Source organism: Jaculus jaculus, chromosome 7, assembly GCF_020740685.1.
Source record: "Jaculus jaculus isolate mJacJac1 chromosome 7, mJacJac1.mat.Y.cur, whole genome shotgun sequence".
Taxonomy (NCBI): Eukaryota; Metazoa; Chordata; class Mammalia; order Rodentia; family Dipodidae; genus Jaculus; species Jaculus jaculus.
The window spans coordinates 157,652,675-157,671,159 of record NC_059108.1 but is presented as its reverse complement, the minus strand read 5'-3'; positions in this window follow the sequence as shown (position 1 = coordinate 157,671,159).

Below are 18,485 nucleotides of genomic sequence, written 5' to 3'. Positions count from 1 at the left end.
ACCTCATCATAGCAGGGATTAATTCAAACCTCCCAGTAATAACCTTAAATATTAATGGTCTTGATCACATATCAAAAGACACGGATTATGAGGCTGGATCAAAATCCTAGACCCTTCTATCTGCCGTCTTCAAGAAACCCACCTCACCACTAAAGATATACACCTCCTCAAGGTAAAAGACTGGAAATGATATTCCAAGCAAATGGAAATAAAAAACAAGCAGGTATTGCTATATTGATGGCTGATGAAATAGACTTCAAAAAAAAAGTATTCAAAAAGGACAAAGAAGGTCACTTCTTACTCATCAAGGGAATGATCTAACATGAGCACATCACAGTCATAAATATATATGCACCAAATACACATACACCATAGTTTATAAAACAAAATCTACTCAACAATAAAACAGATATAAACACCAATACAATCATAGTTGGAGACTTCCACACTCCACTATCATCAATAGATATATCATCCAAGCAGAAAATCAACAAGGAAATATTCAAGCTCAACAACATCATAGATCAACTAGACCTAACAGATATCTACAGAACTTTCCACCCCAACTCTACAGAATAGAAATTCTCAACAGCTGATGGAACCGTCTCCAAAACTGACCATATATTATAAAGTCATAAGTGTGCCTTCATAAAGTCAGGAAAATTGAAGTAACTTCCTGTATCATGTCAGATCACAATGTTTTCAAGCCAGAAATTAACAAGAGACACATCAAGAACTCCACCAGCTCCTGGAGACTAAACAACACACTTTTAGACAATGAATGGGTCCTGGAATAAATCAAAAAAGAAATTGTATGAACCTCAAAATTTTGAGTAAATGTACCTCAGTCTAATCAGACTTTTTATGACCTTTATAACTACATTTAAAACCCTTAATTCCTATTTCTGGGTGTTTGCGAGCCTGATTGCTATCATGAAGTAAAAATTTTATTATTCTAGGTATTCACTAGCTAAATAAACATAGTTCTTGTTTAGCAAGCATATACTGTTCCTCAACTCTCTTCTCCAGCTTTTGTAGTGTCCTGGCATCCTTAAAATACTTTGAAAATATGGCCTTGATCCATGAATTAAATCAGTATCTAAGTGAATGTGTTGATGTTTTATTAATCAGATCTATATAAGTGGGAATACAGCATATATCTGGGAATTCTTATAGTTATCTTTTTAACATCTTTTTTTTCATTAAGTACATATCAACATTAATTTTGTATTTTGAAACAAATTGATTTTGTATAATTGAATGTGTCATGCATCTGTATTAACTGATTTGATGGCATAAGGTTATGAAAACAATGCCCTGCCCCTTATATACTGTTCCAAAAGGAGAAAGCTATGTAGAATGATATGTTAAGGGTGAAAATAGAAATACGGTAGATTTGAATACCTTGATATTTTGCATGATTGTTTATGTTTACATCATGTTTAGAAATCTTTTCATTTGCTATGGTGTTTGGTCATTTCAACTCGAAAACCTAGTGACATATATTTCTTTGAGACTTTGGTTTATATAATTTTTTGTACAATATTTTCTTAAAATGTACAACAAATACTGTTTTTTTATTAGAACACAGTATTTGTAGATAACCATAGCTACTCCACAATTCTTTGGTAGTCCCAATATAGTTATATCAATGTTTACTTAAGGGAACATCTACATATTAATGGTATATTACAGAATAAAAACTTTCTTAAAGGAAAATTGCACCTATTTTACCTTTTTGAGACTAAGCCATGAAAACTTATATCTCTTAACTCTTTATAAATGAAAATTGGCATTTGAGTATAGTCACCATAGCTATGTTCTACATCCCTAAGATTGTATAAGTAGGACATTCAGAGATTACTGTTGTCATTCTGGAGGTCCTGCTGGAGACAACTGTAAAGGGTGACCTTGTTGGAAGGAGCTGAGTTCTCCCCTGAGGTTCTGTTTTCTTGGTGCTTTATTAGCAACTCTGGATATTTTTATAAAACTAGTTATATTATAAATGAATTTAAACTTGTTAAATTGACATTAGTTTTTATGTAAGAAATCTGGAAACACTCATGAGCAGTGGGCTGAGGAGTACATCCTAGTGCCTTTAACCTGGATTTCTAATCTTAAGGAAATGGGTGCAGCATTCCTTTAGAAGAAAAAGGTTTTTCACTTGGTAATGTGTGTTTTTCTCATTTAAGTTTTTTTTTTCCAAAGTACCAACTTTCTCTTCCTTCTTGGTCAGGCAATGTATTGCAAGATATTCCTCCTCAAAGTGGTGCATACATCCAGTCAGATTACAGTGGCAGGAGGTCCTGGCATACCCATTCATTCTCTCTCAAATAAATAAATAAATAGATTTAAAAAAAAAAAAGATATTACTCCTCTAAAATGAATTTATTACAGGTTGTCTCACGAGCACAGCCAACTAAATGTTTCTTAATTGAGAGGACCAAAGGGGAGTATTGGGCTTTACAAAAGAAGATAGGTACAAAATCAAATGTTTGAATAATCAGAAGTTAAGATATTGGCCCAGTAAATTTCATTCTTAATGTTTTTCCAATTTCTCATTCAAATGATTATTATTAAAGTATCTTATGTGGGTATTTTTATTTTGAAAGGTATTATATTTTTTATATTTATCAGTAAGGGGGAAAATGTAACCAAAATTAGTATTGTTTCACTATATATATTGGTACTTGAAAATTCCTTTAAAAAACTCACCCGTTGTAGTAGTACTTAATTCCTAGTTTTAACATAAGTGATCTAATTCAGAAACTCTTATTTTTGAGTACCATACATGAGGGGCTAAGCTGATGCTAAAAGTTTGCAATAATAAAATGAACCAGCTTAAGTCATTTAATCATATCAAATGTATTTTGCATCCTTTAAAAGTAAGTTTGAGAGATTTAAGAGATATGTGTTTTCATTAAGTTTTGCATATCTTTTGTTATGCCATGTAAATTCCCTTTTTCCTATGATTAAAGGAGGGTTATGATAAAATGATTAGTTCATTTACCTTCACTTGTAGCAGTTACATGAGAATTTGAATTTTTTCATGTTTGGGTTTGTTCATTCCTGTGAATAATGGTACAGTTAGGTGAGATTTTTTGTTGTTGTTGTTATGGTACCCAAACTCACCATTTGGTCCTCTTTAATCTTTAAGGGTTTCAATAAAAATTGTTCACTCAAAAAAAAAAAAAAAAAAGAAATTGTAAAATTACTAGAATTGAATGATAATGAAAACAAAGTTTACCAAAACTTATGGGACACAATGAAGGCAGCCCTAAGTGGAAAATTCATATCCCTAAATGCCTTCATTACAAAGTCAGAGAAGTTACCAATCAATAACCTGACTATCCACCTAAAGGCACTGACAAAACAGGAATCCAAACCAAAGAGCTCCAGACAGAAAGAGATAATAAATATTAGAGCAAAAAATAATGAATTGGACACTAAGAAAATAATTTTTTAAGTCAATGAAACAAAGAGCTGGTTCTGTGAAAAAATAAACAAGATTGACAACCCCATGGATAAATTCATCAAGCAAAAAAAAAAAAAAAAAGAGAGAGAGAGAGAAGTGTCAAATTAACAAAATCAGAAATTAAAAAAAGAAAAATCACAACAGACATCAATGAAATTAGAAGAATCATCAGGGCATACTTCCAAAACATTTACACCACAAAATTAAATAATCTTGAAGAAATGGACGAGTTCCTAGACACATGCCATCTACAAAACCTAAACTCAGATCAGATTAATCTCCTAAACAAACCTATCACATCCATGGAGATTGAAAAGGTAACCAAAAACCTCCCCAAAAATAAAAGTCCAGGGGGCTGGAGAGATGGCTTAGCGGTTAGGCACTTGCCTGTGAAGCCTAAGGACCCCGGTTCGAGGCTCGGTTCCCCAGGTCCCACGTTAGCCAGATGCACAAGGGGGCGCACACGTCTGGAGTTCGTTTGCAGAGGCTGGAAGCCCTGGCGCGCCCATTCTCTCTCTCTCCCACTATCTGTCTTTCTCTCTGTGTCCGTTGCTCTCAAATAAATAAAAATAAAAAATTTAAAAAATAAAAAAAATAAAAAAAAGTCCAGGACTGAATGGCTTCTCAGCTGAATTCTATCAAACCTTCATTGAAGAACTTAAACCAATTTGTCTCAAACTGTTCCACATCATCAGAGACCAGGGAATCCTCCCTGGCTCCTTTTATGAAGCTAGCATCACCACAATGCCAAAACCAGACAGAGCTGCAACAAGGAAAGAAAATTATAGACCAATATCCCTAATGAACTTAAATGCAAATATCATAAACAAAAGACTTGCAAACCAAATTCAACAAAATATCAAAAGTGCCATCCATCTTGGGCTGGAGAGATGGCTTAGCGGTTAAGCGCTTGCCTGTGAAGCCTAAGGACCCCGGTTCAAGGCTCAGTTCCCCAGGTCCCACGTTAGCCAGATGCACAAGGGGGCACACACGTCTGGAGTTCGTTTGCAGAGGCTGGAAGCCCTGGTGCGCCCATTCTCTCTCTCTCTCCCTCTATCTGTCTTTCTCTCTGTGTCTGTCACTCTCAAATAAATAAATAAATAATTTTTTTTAAAAAGTGCTATCCATCTTGATCAAGTAGGCTTCATCCCAGGGATGCAGGGATGGTTTAACATACAGAAATTGGTCAATGTAATGCACCACATAAATAAACTGAACCATAAGAGCCACATGATAATCTCAATTGATGTAGAGACATCAAGTACTCTGACAGAAATCTGTCTGTCTTTTAGGAAACAATGAGGCTATCCCATTTTCAATAGCAACAAAAATAACCTTGGAATAACATTAACAAAGGATGTGAAAGACCTATATAATGAAAACATAAAAACACTCAAGAAAGAAATAGAGGAAGACTTGAGAAGATGGAAAGACTTCCCATGCTCCTGTATATGTAGAATTAATATTGTGAAATTTGCAATTCTACCAAAAGCAATATATAGATTTAACGCAATACCAATAAAAAATACAAGTATCATTCTTCCCAGAGATTGAAAACAATGACCTCAAAATTCATATGGAATGGAAAAAGGCCTCAGATATACAAATATATCCTCAGGGGGGGGAAAAAAAAAAACTCCACCTCTGGCGGTATTACCATACCCAATCTAAAGCTATATTACAAAGCCAAAAACAGCGTGGTGCTGGAATAAAAACAGAAAAATAAGGCTGGAGGGATGGCTTAGCAGTTAAAGCATTTGCCTGCAAAGTCAAAGGACCCTGGTTCAATTCCCCAGGACCCACTTTAGCCAGATGCACAAGGGGTGCACACATCTGGAGTTTGTTTGCAGTGGCTGGATGCCCTGATGGACCCATCCCCCCCATCTCTCTCTCCCTCCCTCTTTCTCTGTCAAATAAATAAATAAAATTAAAACCAAAAAAAAAAAAGAAAGAAAGAAAACAGAGACATAGACCAATGGAACAGAATTTAAGACCCAGACCTTAAGGCAAGCAACTACAGCTGCTTGAGCTTTGACAAAGTTGTCAATAATATAGACTGGAGAAAAGACAGTATCTTCAACAAATGGTGGTGTACAAATTGGATAACCATATTGGTGTTGTACAAATTGGATAACCATATATAGAAAAATGAAATTAGACCCACTCATTTCACCATACACAAAAATCAAGTCCAAATGGATTAAAGTCCTCAATATAAGACCTGAAACTCTTCAACTATTCATGATATAGGACTGGAAAAAGACTTCCTAAACAAAACCCCAGTAGCCAAGGAAATGAAACAAGAACTCAACCAATGGGATATCATGAAGCTAAAAAGCTTTTGACGGACAAACATACCATAAGCAGAGTCAATAGATTACCCACTGAATGGGAGAAAATCTTCACCAGCCATACCACTGACAGAAACCTGAGTTAGAATCTACAAAAAACTCAAAAAACTAAACAATAAAAAAATAAAAAAATCCACTCCAAAAGTGGGGCAGAGAAACTAAATAGGGAGTTCTCAGAGGAAGAATTACAAATGGTAACACACACTTAAGAAAATGTTCATCATCCCTAACCATTAGGGAAATACAAATTAAAACAATGATGAGATTCAACCTTACCCCAGTAAGGATAGCAAATATTAAAAAATCAAATGAAAACAAATGTTGGCGAGGATATGGAGAAATAGGAACCCTCATTCACTGTTGGTGGGAATGTAAGCTGGTACAACCACTATGAAAATCAATATGGAGACTCCTGAAAAGGAAGAATATAGAGTTACCAGCAGACCCTGTTATTGCTTTACTGGGCATTTTCCCTCAAAGATGCACATCTCAGTTCAGAGATATTTGCTCAACCATGTTTATAGCTGCTCAATTCATAATAGCTAAAAATTGGAATCAACCCAGGTGCCGATCACTGGATGAATGGATAACCAAAATGTAATATATCTACATAATGGCATTCTAGTCAGCAGTAAGAAAAAAATTACACATTGAAATTTTTAGAAAAATGGTCAAACTTGGAACAGATCATTCTAAGTGAACTCACACAATCACAGAAAGACAACTATCAGTCTCACTCGTCTGCAGTTCCAAACCTAGATCAGCCAGAATTGCTGACATGCCTGAATAGCATTTTGGACAATAGGGAGGGTAGGGCTTTTAGGAAGGGAAAGGGTAAGGGGACATAAAACTAAACACAAATTGAACTGGTACCATAGAATCCTATATCCTGGAAGTCATATTAAAATATGGAACCCTCAAGAGGACATTAGGGGGAAAACCTAAATAGAAGGGCCTTACAGAGGGTAAAACCTAACCTCAAATTTCTCCTGTTTCTCTTTCTTCTCTGTCTTTTTCTTTGTTTCCCACCCCCCTTGGTGCTGGCCTGTTGTAATTCCCTGTAACAGGATGTGATCCACATCCACAATGAGCTGTTGATCAGAGAGACCTACTAAATCTCCCAAAATGAACAAGACAGACTTCTGTCAGCACACTTGATTACCCACCAGAGGTTAATGTTAAGACCCTACTGCTGAAGACTCCACATGCTATCAGCACAGACCATGGAGAGACCTGGTTGGAATCCAGAGGATAGACAGTCCCCAATAAGCCAGCCCATTTAGTTCTCAAAGGCACTACATGAGCTACTTGGGGAAAGTGGCCAACATCTGTCCAAGCAACTCAAAGTCTAAGTGACTCAGAAGCAAATAACCTGAGATGATGCTCACATAAGTTCAACAGTGGCACACAGCCATGGTGGGTAACCAACTGCTCTTGGATTGGCTAACAGATCCACTCAGTAAAAAGGAAACCATATTTGGAACTGGGAAGCAAGTCAGAATCATATCCAGATAATGATTCTGCTTTCCATTGCCAAGCTCCCAGTAACCTTAGAATATAAGAGGGTCTACACCATTTTAATTATCTCTAAATTGATAATGGTTATCTCATTTAACTGATGCTGACTTGATTCTCTTTTGGAGAATCTGCTCTTTTTCAGACAGGAGCTGGACCTGAGGAGATAAATGACCCAGTCACTCCACCCCTGCCCCAGCTGAAACCACAGAGAAATTGGGGAAATGTACAAGAGTGCTGCTTCCTTTGTGAATCTAATATCAGCACAAGGGTGATGGAGATAGACACTGAGGACACTCAACACCTACAAAACCAGAGATCCAGAGGCTCCTAAGTGTCTATCACTGAAATAGACTTAAAGTGCTCCAAGCAGGGCTCAGGGAATTTTGTGGAAAAGGAGGTGGAAAGATTGTTAGAGCCACAAGTTGGGATATTTTTCACAGAGACATTGCCTCCCCACCCAATCCCCATGGGGTTGACCTGGAATGGGCAGGGTGGAGGGAAAGGATGGTACCAACATGTGTTGTTTACATACTAAATATATCCTTACATACTAAATATGTCCATATCTAATAAACAAAAAGAAAATGCTTGAAGGGATCCTCCATGCTGAAGATAAAGAAAAGCACACATATGAGGAAACAGAGGAAAATAAATCATACTTGAAAACACTTACTATAATAAAGGGAGAAAAGGAAGCACTACAACACAAGAAGAATCATAGTACAAATACATACCTTTCAATAACTACTCTTAATATAATGGCTGCAATGCCCTAACCAAAAGATGCAGGCTTGGAGATTGGATTAAAAGACATAACCCTTCTGTTTGTTACCTCCAAGAAATTCATCTCTCCATAAAAGACAGACACTATCTTGGAGTGAAAAGAGGGAAAATAGTATTCCAAGAAAATGGGCCTAGGAAATAAGCAGGTGTTGCTATCCTAACATCTGACAGGATAGACTTCAAACTAATATTACTAAGGAAAGATAAAGAAGGTCACTTTATATTGATTAAAGGAACAATTCAATAAGAAGACATTACAATTCTAAACATATATGCACCTAACATGGGTGATCCCAGTTTCATCAAAAAAAAAAAAACACTATTAGCCGAGTGTGGTGGCACATGCCTTTAATCCCAGCACCTGGGAGGCAGAGGTAGGAGGATCACCATGAGGTTGAGGCCACCCTGAGAATACAGAGTAAATTCCAGGTCAGCCTGGGCTAGAGTGAGACCCTACCTTGAAAAGAAAAAAAAAGACACTATTATACTTATGGTCACAATACACCAAGTACAATTGTAGTGCATGACTTCAATACCCCACTCTCATCTATTGACAGATCATCCTTGCAAAACAAAAATAAACAGAGAGACAACCAGATTAAATGATATCATAAAAAAATAGACCTAATAGATATCTATAGAACATTCTATCCAAATGCTACAGAATACATATTTTTCTCAGCAGCACATGGAACATTCTATAAAATAGACCATAAGTCAGGCATGGTGGTGCACACCTTTAATCCCAGCACTCAGAACACAGAGGTAGGAGGATTGCCATGAGTTTGAGGCCACCCTGAAACTACATAGTGAATTCCAGCTACAGTGAAACCCTACCTCAAAAAAAAAAAAAATAGACTATATATTAGGATACAAAGTAAATCTTAACAAATACAGGAAAATTGAAATAATTTTTTGTACTCTATGTGATCACAATGGAATTAAACTACAAATCAGCAATAAGGAAAACTACAGAGCATACACAAAATCATGGAGAATAAACAATACACTATGCGTCATTGAAGAAATCAAACAAGAAATCAAAAAATTCATAGAATCAAATGATAATGAGAATATAACTTACAAAACTTTTCAGAAACAATGAAGGTAGTCCTAAGAGAAAAATTTATAGCTTTAACTGCCAATATTAAGAAATTAGAAAGCGAACAACTTAATGCTTCGCCTTAAGGCCTTGAAAAAAGAACAAGTCAAACCAAAAATCAGTAGACAGGAAGAAATAATAATGATTAGGGCAGAAATTAATGAAATAGAAACCAAAAAAAATACAAAGAATCAATGAAACAAAGAGTTGGTTCTTTGAAAGGATGAACCAGATTGATAAACCCTTAGCAAATCTGACCAAAAGAAAGTAAGAAGAGACACAAATAAATAAATTTAGAGATGAAAAAGACACCATTACAACAGATACCAAAGAAACTCAGAAAATTGCCAGGCGTGGTGGTGTACACCTTTAATCCCAGCACTTGGGAGACAGAGGTAGGAGGATTGCTGTGAGTTCAATGTCACCCTGAGACTACATAGCGAATTCCAGGAGAGCCTGAGCTAGAGTGAGACCCTACCTCAAAAAAAAAAAAAAAAGAAAAGAAAAGAAATTCAGAAAATTATGAGGCCATACTTTAAGACCATATACTCTACTAAGTTTGAAAATCTGAAACAAATAGATGATTTCCTTGATTTATATGACCTACCAAAATTTAACTAAGATGAGATAAACCACCTAAGCAGACCTATAACAAATACAAAGATCCAGGCAGTTATTAAAAACCTCCCAAATAAAAAATGTCCAGGCTCAGATGGATTCACTGGTGAATTTTACCAGACCTTCATGGAAGAACTAACACCACTGCTTCTCAAAATTTTCCATATAAGGCTGGAGAGATGGCTTAGCGGTTAAGCGCTTGCCTGTGAAGCCTAAGGACCCCAGTTCGAGGCTCGGTTCCCGAGGTCCCACATTAGCCAGATGCACAAGGGGGCGCATGCGTCTGGAGTTCGTTTGCAGAGGCTGGAAGCCCTGGTGCGCCCATTCTTTCTCTCTCCCTCTATCTGTCTTTCTCTCTGTGTCTGTTGCTCTCAAATAAATAAATAAATAATTTTTTTAAAAATTTTCCATATAATATAAAAGGAAGGAGTACTACTGAACTCCTTCTATGAAGCCAGCATCACCCTGATACCAAAACCAGACAAAGACAGGACAAAAAAAAATAAAATTACAAACCAATCTCCCTCATTAACATGGATGCAAAAATTCTCAACAAAATATTGGCAAATGAAATACAAGAATATACCAGATAAATTATTCACCCTGACCAAGTAGGCTTTATTCCAGAAATGCAGGGATGGTTCAACATACATAAATTGATAAATGTAATATACTATATAAATACTGAAGCACAAAAATCACATCATCATCTCAAATACAGAAAAGGCATTCAACAAAATCCAACATCCTTTCATGGTAAAAGTCCTATAAAACTGGGAGTAGAAGGAATATCTCAACATAATAAAGGCTATTTATGACACACCTACAGCCAACATAATACTAAATGGAGAAAAACTTGAATTCAGGAGCAAGAGAAAGGTATCCACTGCCCCACTTTTATTTAATACAGTACTGGAAGTCTTAGCTATAGCAATAAGGCAAGAGACATTCATAAAGGGATATAATTTGGAAAGGAAGAGATCAAATTATTATTTGCAGATGATATGATTCTATACACAAAGGACCCTAAAGACTCTACAAGCAAACTGTTAGAACTGATAAACACTTTTAGCAACATAACAGGATACAAAATAAACACAAAATTTAGTAACTTTCCTACAAACATGTGGAGGATAAAATCAGGGACTCTCTCCCATTCACAGTTGCCTAAAATAAGTAAATAAATAAATAAATAAATTGCCTTGCAATAAGCCTAACCAAGGAAGTGAAGGATCTCTACAATGAGAACTTTAAAACACTCAAGCAAGGAAGTGCAGAAGACATTAGACATGTTCTTAGATTGGGAGAATCAATATTGTAAAAATGTCAATCTTACCAAAAGCAATGTATGCATTTAATGCAATCCCCATTAAAATTCCAATAGCATTCTTCACAGAAATAGAAAAAAGCAGTCCTAAAATTCATTTGGAAGCACAAAAAATCCTCAAATGCTCAAATTTTGAGCAACAAAAATAAGGCTGGTGGTATCACCATACCCAATCTTAAGCTATATTACAAAGCCATAATAACAAAAACATCATGATACTGGCAGATGTGTAGATCAATGGAACAGAATAGAGGACCCAGATGTTAACCCAGGCAGCTACAGCCATCTGATTTTTGACAAAAATGCCAAAAATATTCATTGAAGAAAGTATAGCCTCTTCAACAAGTGGTGTTGGGAAAACTGGATATCTACATGTAGAGGGATGAAAATAGATCCTTGTCTTTCTCCATGCACAAGAATAAAGTCCAAATGGATCATAGACCTTAATATCAGACCAGAAACTCTAAAACTGCTACAGAAAAAAGAAGGGGAAACCCTTCCACATATTGGCATAGGTAACAGCTTTCTAAATATAACCCCAGTGGCTCAGGATATAAATCCACTAATCAACCAATTAGACCTCATGAAATTGCAAAGCTTTTATACAGCAAAGGATACTGTGACTAGAGCAAAGAGACAACCTACATAATAGGAGAAAATATTTTCCAGCTATACATCTGACAGAGGATTAATATCCAGAATATACAAAGAACTCAAAAAACAAATCAATAAGAATTCAAACAACTCAATTTTTTAGTTTCATAGCCCATTTTTAAAAATTGAGTTGTTTGAATTCTTATTGATTTGTTCTCATCGAAAGAAATACAGATAGCATATAAACATCTAAAATAGTGTTCTCCATCCTTAGCCATCAGGGAAATTCAAATTAAAACTACTTTGAGATTCTATCTCACTCCTGTCAGAATTGGTATCATCAAGAAAACAAATGACAAAGTGTGGGGGGGAAGGGAATTACCATGGTATATTTTTTATAATCATGGAAAATGCTAATAAAAATTTTAAAAAAAGAAAACAAATGACAACAAATGTTGGTGAGGATATGGAAAAAGAGAAACTCTTCTACACTGTTGGTGGGAATGTAGTCTGGAAAAGCCATGGTGGGAATCAGTGTGAATATTCCTGAGATGACTAAGAATAGATTTACCATGTGACCCAGATATACCACCCCTGGGCATGTATAGTAAGGACTCTTCTCACTACTTAGAGATACTTGCACAACCATGTTATTGCTTCTCTATTCACAATAGCTAGGAAATGGAACCAGCCTAGATGTCCCTCAACAGATGGATGAATAATAAAGATGTGGTACATTTACACAATAGAGTTCTATTCAGTGGTGAAAAAATGAAATTATGAAATTTGCAGGGAAATGGATGGATCTGGAAAGGATTATACTAAGTGAGGTAGCCCAGGCCCAGAAAGCCAAACATCGCATGTTCTCTCTCATATGTGGATCCTAGCTACAAACATTTAGACTTGTGTGTAAGCTGGGACCAAAAAAGTCTGTGGCAGAGGCCAGTAAGCTAGAAAAAGGCTATAGAGGTGGCAGGAGAGGGAAGGACTTAAGGGGGTAGTATTGTATATGTGTAAGCCGAAGAACAGATTATAGGGAGTAGAAAGGGCTAAGTGAGGTCAGGGAAGAGATTGAGTAAAAGAAGGGTGGGAGAAGGGTCAATCAAAATTCAAGATATTCTGAATAGGAGATATGAAAGCCTACTTTTTTGTATAATGGCATATCCAGAAGCCATAGACTGTTGCTAGAAATTTTTCAGTGCCAGGGATGGGATACCTTCCAGTGAGTTGTTGCCTCCAAAACATTACAGGCTATTGCCAAGGTCCTTCATTTCCCACCAGAAACAGGTGGTAAGACCCTATTGCTGAAGAGTCCACATGCCTGGGAGGCAAGGTCCCTAAGAAATCAAGCTGGGGCTGCTGAGTGGAAAACCTCCTCCCTGTAGACCAGTTGTCTGAAAACTAGAAAAAGCTACATTGCATGCAGCCCTATGGGAAACCAAAGTCATCAGCAGTGAAAATAATGTACACTGGAAGCCTCAAGTTTTGCCAGACAGGCCAAATGACTGAATGGATGCAATAGTGGCATGTCTGCTCTGGGGGAAACCACCTGATCTGTAATTGGACTGGGACCTTGCTCTATGGAAAGTAATATATGCCTGGTACTGAAAAACTAATCAAAAGACTATGGCAGGAGAGGTCATGAGTCTTAGGGTATAAAGCCTGCTTTTGTCTGCCTAAATGCATATATTATGCTCACCAAACTGCCCTGTAAGGACTAAACTTAATGTTCATATTCATATATTAATGCTACTCTCACTTTTGGTCAGAGAAACTTCTCTTTTCAGATGGTAGTGACCATTGGGATGACCCAAAAGACAACATAGTGCTGAGAAATGATGGAGGAGTGTCCAGCACTGAAACATCTCTATCACACCCTCCAAGGGCCAGGCCCCATTGTGGAGGAGATGGTGGAAAGAATATAAGAGCCAAAGGAAGAGTACAACTCCTTACAATGCAACTGTCCAGACATAAATTGGCCTTGATATCCAAGACCTTACAGTGCTTAGCAATACCTTCACAAGACCCTCATAGTAGGAGGAAAAGATGATGACATCAAAATAAGAGAGAGATTAATGGAGAGAGGGAGGTGATATGATGAATAGTGGAGTTGTGAAAGGGGAAAGTAGGGAAGGGTAGTGAATCATGGCTATTGTCTATAAATATAGAAGTTGTCAATAAAAATATTTTTAAAACAACTCTGAGCTACTAGAGCTCAGTTTTCAGACTTTGGAAGTTATTCCCCTAAGTCAATGTCAACATGAATAAATTTTCTGACTCTCTACTCTATCTCTAGTGACATCTCTGTGTGACTCAGTTTTCCATAACACTGCCATTGTCCAGCAGCCCTTCTGGAGTCTTCCAAATACCTGAAAATCCTTCTAAGGAAGCCAGGCCTCACAATCTTTGTCACTTAACACTCCTGCATGGGAGCCATTGGCCCTGGCCATCCTGGGCCTAAGGAACATGATCCTGATGTTGCTCTCCAAAGCTTTGTATACCTATAGAAAGACCCCATACTCACAATGCAAGTTAATGGTTGCCTATGGCTTGCTCATGTGTGCGCATGGAACTCCTGGAGTCCACAGGCATGCAGAGATGTCACAGTGTGAATGGAGAATCTCCACCCAGCTCAACTCCTGCTTCACACAGGTCAGTGGAACATCAGCTATAGCCAGAACAGCTGCTGCCAACACCGCTGAGAGGCTGATAAGCCAGAACCCAGCCTTACACACCATGCCTTCTCCACTCAACTTACTCCTTCAACACTGACATGGTGTATGCAACACCCTTAGTCAGAGGCCTGGCAGAGCCACCAGCTACCTCTCCACAGCTCCATGCAGCCTAATTCTAGCCCAGATATGCTCTGGCCTTCTACCTCTCTTGCCAGTCTGCAGGACAGTAACCTATGAGTGAGTACCAGAGATGGTCACCTGCCTCCGAATGACAGCTCCAAGGCTGAATCATAAACAAATTTTCTTTTATCAGAAACTCTGTGTGTCATATCTGAGGCTTGTGATCAACAGGCTGCTCCTTCTCCTGTCTCAAATATCAAGTTTTAAGCAGCCAATATGTTCCCATTACTGGGCTACCAAAGGAGTAGAGGTAATAGTGCCTAGTGTCCACTAACTTCCCAGGGCAGCAGGACTCCAAAGGGGCAGGCACGGTGATTACCAAGAACACACAGGTATCAAGATGAGACCTGTGCAGAGACCCGATACCAGACTTCACACAGGAGAGGAACTCGCTCAGAACATGCATGGGTGTTCCTTGCTAAGGGGGGCCCACTTAAGACTCCACCATCCCTCAGTCGACTTCCCAAGAACAGAGAGAAAAGGGAAGTTTCAGGGCTGCTGAGAACAGGGGGTTCCCAGTCCACTTTTAGCTGAGGACACCAAGGTAGAGCTCCCTCCCCCATCCAGGCACTGCCACCTGAGCACAAAATAACCACAATGGTTATAACAATTCACACTGTTTTGGAAGCCTGTCCAGGGACCTGAGATGGCTGCAGATGAACATATCCAGGCCAGTCACCAACACCACAAAGGATCTCAGGTATCATAGCCCAGGGGAACCAACAAAAAGATTGGCCCAAGATGCAAAGATAGGTTGGCTATAGGACCATGGATGGGGGGACACATGGGTCATCGTCCCAGCATGACAGGGCCTTTTGTCACTGCATGTCATTCAGCTATCCCTTCACTGTACCAGGGCACAGGAGAATTAGAAACTTCCTATATAGCCAATCTAGAGGAAACAGGAGGTTGTGAATCTCACCCAAGTTAGCTGGACCAGGCTGAAGTTAAAGTTGTCAGAGGAAGCTCAGAGACTTCAGACTAGGTTAGACACAAATCTACCTGTAAACACCGACAGAAAAATCAACCAGATGCAGCAAATGACAGCAGAGAACTGTTCTGTAAAAAATATGTTCAACAGGGTGAAAAGTACACATGGAATGAGCTGGGCTGGACTAGGATGACCTGGGCTGGAATGATCTGAGCTTGCCTTGGCTGGACTGGGCTGGGATGAGTTGTACTTAACTGGGATGAGCTATGATAAGAGGTGGAATGGGCTGGGATGAACTAGGCTGAACTGGGCTAGGCTGAGCTGGCCTGGGCTGGTCTGAGCTGAACTAGACTAGGCTGAGCTTCACTGGCCTAGGCTGGGATGGGCTAGGCTAGACTGGACTGGACTGGACTGGGTTGGGTTGGGTTGGGTTGGGTTGGGTTGGGTTGGGTTGGGTTGGGCTGGGCAGGGCTGGGATAAGCTAGGCTGAGCTGGAATGTGCTAGGCTGAGCTGGGATGAGCTGGACTGAGGTAGACCGGACTGACTTTGACTGAGCTGGGCTGAACAGGGGTAAGCTAGGCTAAACTGGGCTGGGCTTAATTAGGATGGCTAAACTGAGCAGTATTGGGTTGGACAGAGCTTGGCTGAGCTGGGCTCTGAAGGGCTAAATTGGACTGGACTGAGCTGGGCTAAGATGAGCCTGGCTGAGCTGGACTAAGCCAAACTTGGCTGGGCTAGGTTGAGCTGAGCTGAGATGAGCTGAATTGAGCTTGGCTAACCTGGGGTGAGCTGGGCTGGCATGAGCTGAGATGGGATGGTATGAACTGGGCTGAGAAAGAGTGAGTAAAACTTGCCATGGCTAGGCTGGACTGAGCTGGGTTGATCTTGGCTGAGCTGGGCTGGGCTTATCTGAACTGAGATGAAGTAGACTGTGCTAGACTGAGCTGAGCTTAGGTAAGCTGGGCTAAGATGGACTGGGATAAATGAGCTTGCCTGGGATGAGCTGGACAAAGCTGTTTGGCTGGGCTGGGCTGGGTTGGACTGAGCTAGGCTGAGATGAAGAGAGGAGAGGTGAGGTGAGGAGAGGTGAGGTGAGGGGAGGGGAGGGGAGGGGAGGGGAGGGAGAGGAGAGGAGAGGAGAGGAGAGGAGAGGAGAGGAGAGGAGAGGAGAGGAGAGGAGAGGAGAGGAGAGGAGAGGAGAGGAGAGGAGAGGAGAGGAGAGGTGAAGAGAAGAGAAGAGAAGAGAAGAGAAGAGAAGAGAAGAGAAGAGAAGAGAAGAGAAGAGAAGAGAAGAGAAGAGAAGAGAAGAGAAGAGAAGAGAAGAGAAGAGAAGAGAAGAGAAGAGGAGCTGGGCTGGGCTGGGCTGAGCTGAGCTGAGCTGGGCTGAGCTGAACTAGGATGGGTTGGGAAGAGTTGAGCTAGGATGAAATGGACTGAGCTAGTTTGAGTGGGTGAGCTGAGCTGAACTTGGCTGGGCTGGCATGGGCTGGGCTGGGATGAGCTAAACTGAGTGGGACTGAGTTTAACTTGGCTGGGCTGGGATGAGCTGAGCTGAGTGGGACTGAGTTTAGCCTGGTTGGGCTGGCATGAGCTAAACAGATGTGATGAACTGGGCTGAGCTGGACTAGGCTGAACTTGACTGAACAGATCTGGGCTGGACTGGGCTGGACTGTGATAAGCTACTGATCTGGGATAAGCTGAGCTGGGCTGAAGTGGACTAGTAAGGGAAAAAAAACAGACCTTGGCTGGGCTGATCAGGGTTAGGCTGGGCTGAACTGAGCAGAGCTGGGTTGAGCTGGGCTGAGCAGGACTAGAATAGGCTGGACTGAGTTGTACTTCATAAATTGGGCTCAGATGGGTTCTCTTGGCCTAGTTGGCCCTTGTTATGCTGCATTTAACTAGGTGTGGGAGGTGTTGGTGCAAGTTGTTGGGGATGATATTTCACTGTCCTCCCACAGTGGTCAGCTAAACTGAGCAAACAAAGTAGAGCAGGATGGGCAGAGCTATGCTGAACACTGGATCTCTTGGGGCCTAGCTCAGACTTAACGCTGAGTTATGCCTCAGGGTCTAGGGAATGTCATTGTTCCAGAGAAATCTGGGCTCAAGTCAGTGAGAAATCCAAGCATCACTCAGAGAGGTGGAGAATCCACTTATTACACCAGTGGGCTGAAGTGAGCTCCATGTTCTCAAATGTCTTCAGACCTGAATTATATGTCAGTGTCTTTTATAAGTTGTTTGACAGGCAGCTTGACATCACCTTGAGTTCTTTACATTATTGGTGGGTTAAACATCTTTTGGCAGCAAGCAAGCTTGCAGACATAGGAAGGAAGCACAGTTGTACATTTAGATAACACATTGTAAGCAGGACATAGCTGTAAAGGGAAGAAGCCAAACAATAAGCTGTTAGCTTGAAGGGGAAGTTCCTTGGGGTGACTACTATAATTCAAACATGTATTGTTTATGGCTCCTTGTCCTGGTGACTTCAGTCTGTCCCTACTACCTGGACCCCTGTCTTGTCATTTGTGGTTAACCCTATAGTTCCCAGGAGCAGAGGAGTTCTTCAATCTCCATGGCTGTTGAACCTGTTTCCTCTGACTGATCAGCACTCTAGGGAGAGGGTCTTAGAGACACTATTTTGAATGAGGCTTCCCCTCCCTCTACATCATGATCATAGGCACATACCAGAATGACTGTGGCATCATGACTCAGATGGCCTACAAAGTGGCCTTTGTCCTCTAACTGTATGCTTTCTGGGCCCCATGGAGGTCAGCAGGGAGGCAGAGCACTGAGCAGTCCTGACTGGTCAGGCAAGGGATATAATGAAGAGGAAAGCATGGCAAGGCACTTGGCATCTGAGAACCTCAGGCCAATAGTTCCAGAGAGCAGGGACCTGGGGAAGGGTTCAATAGTCTTGCTCTCAGTGTGCCCCA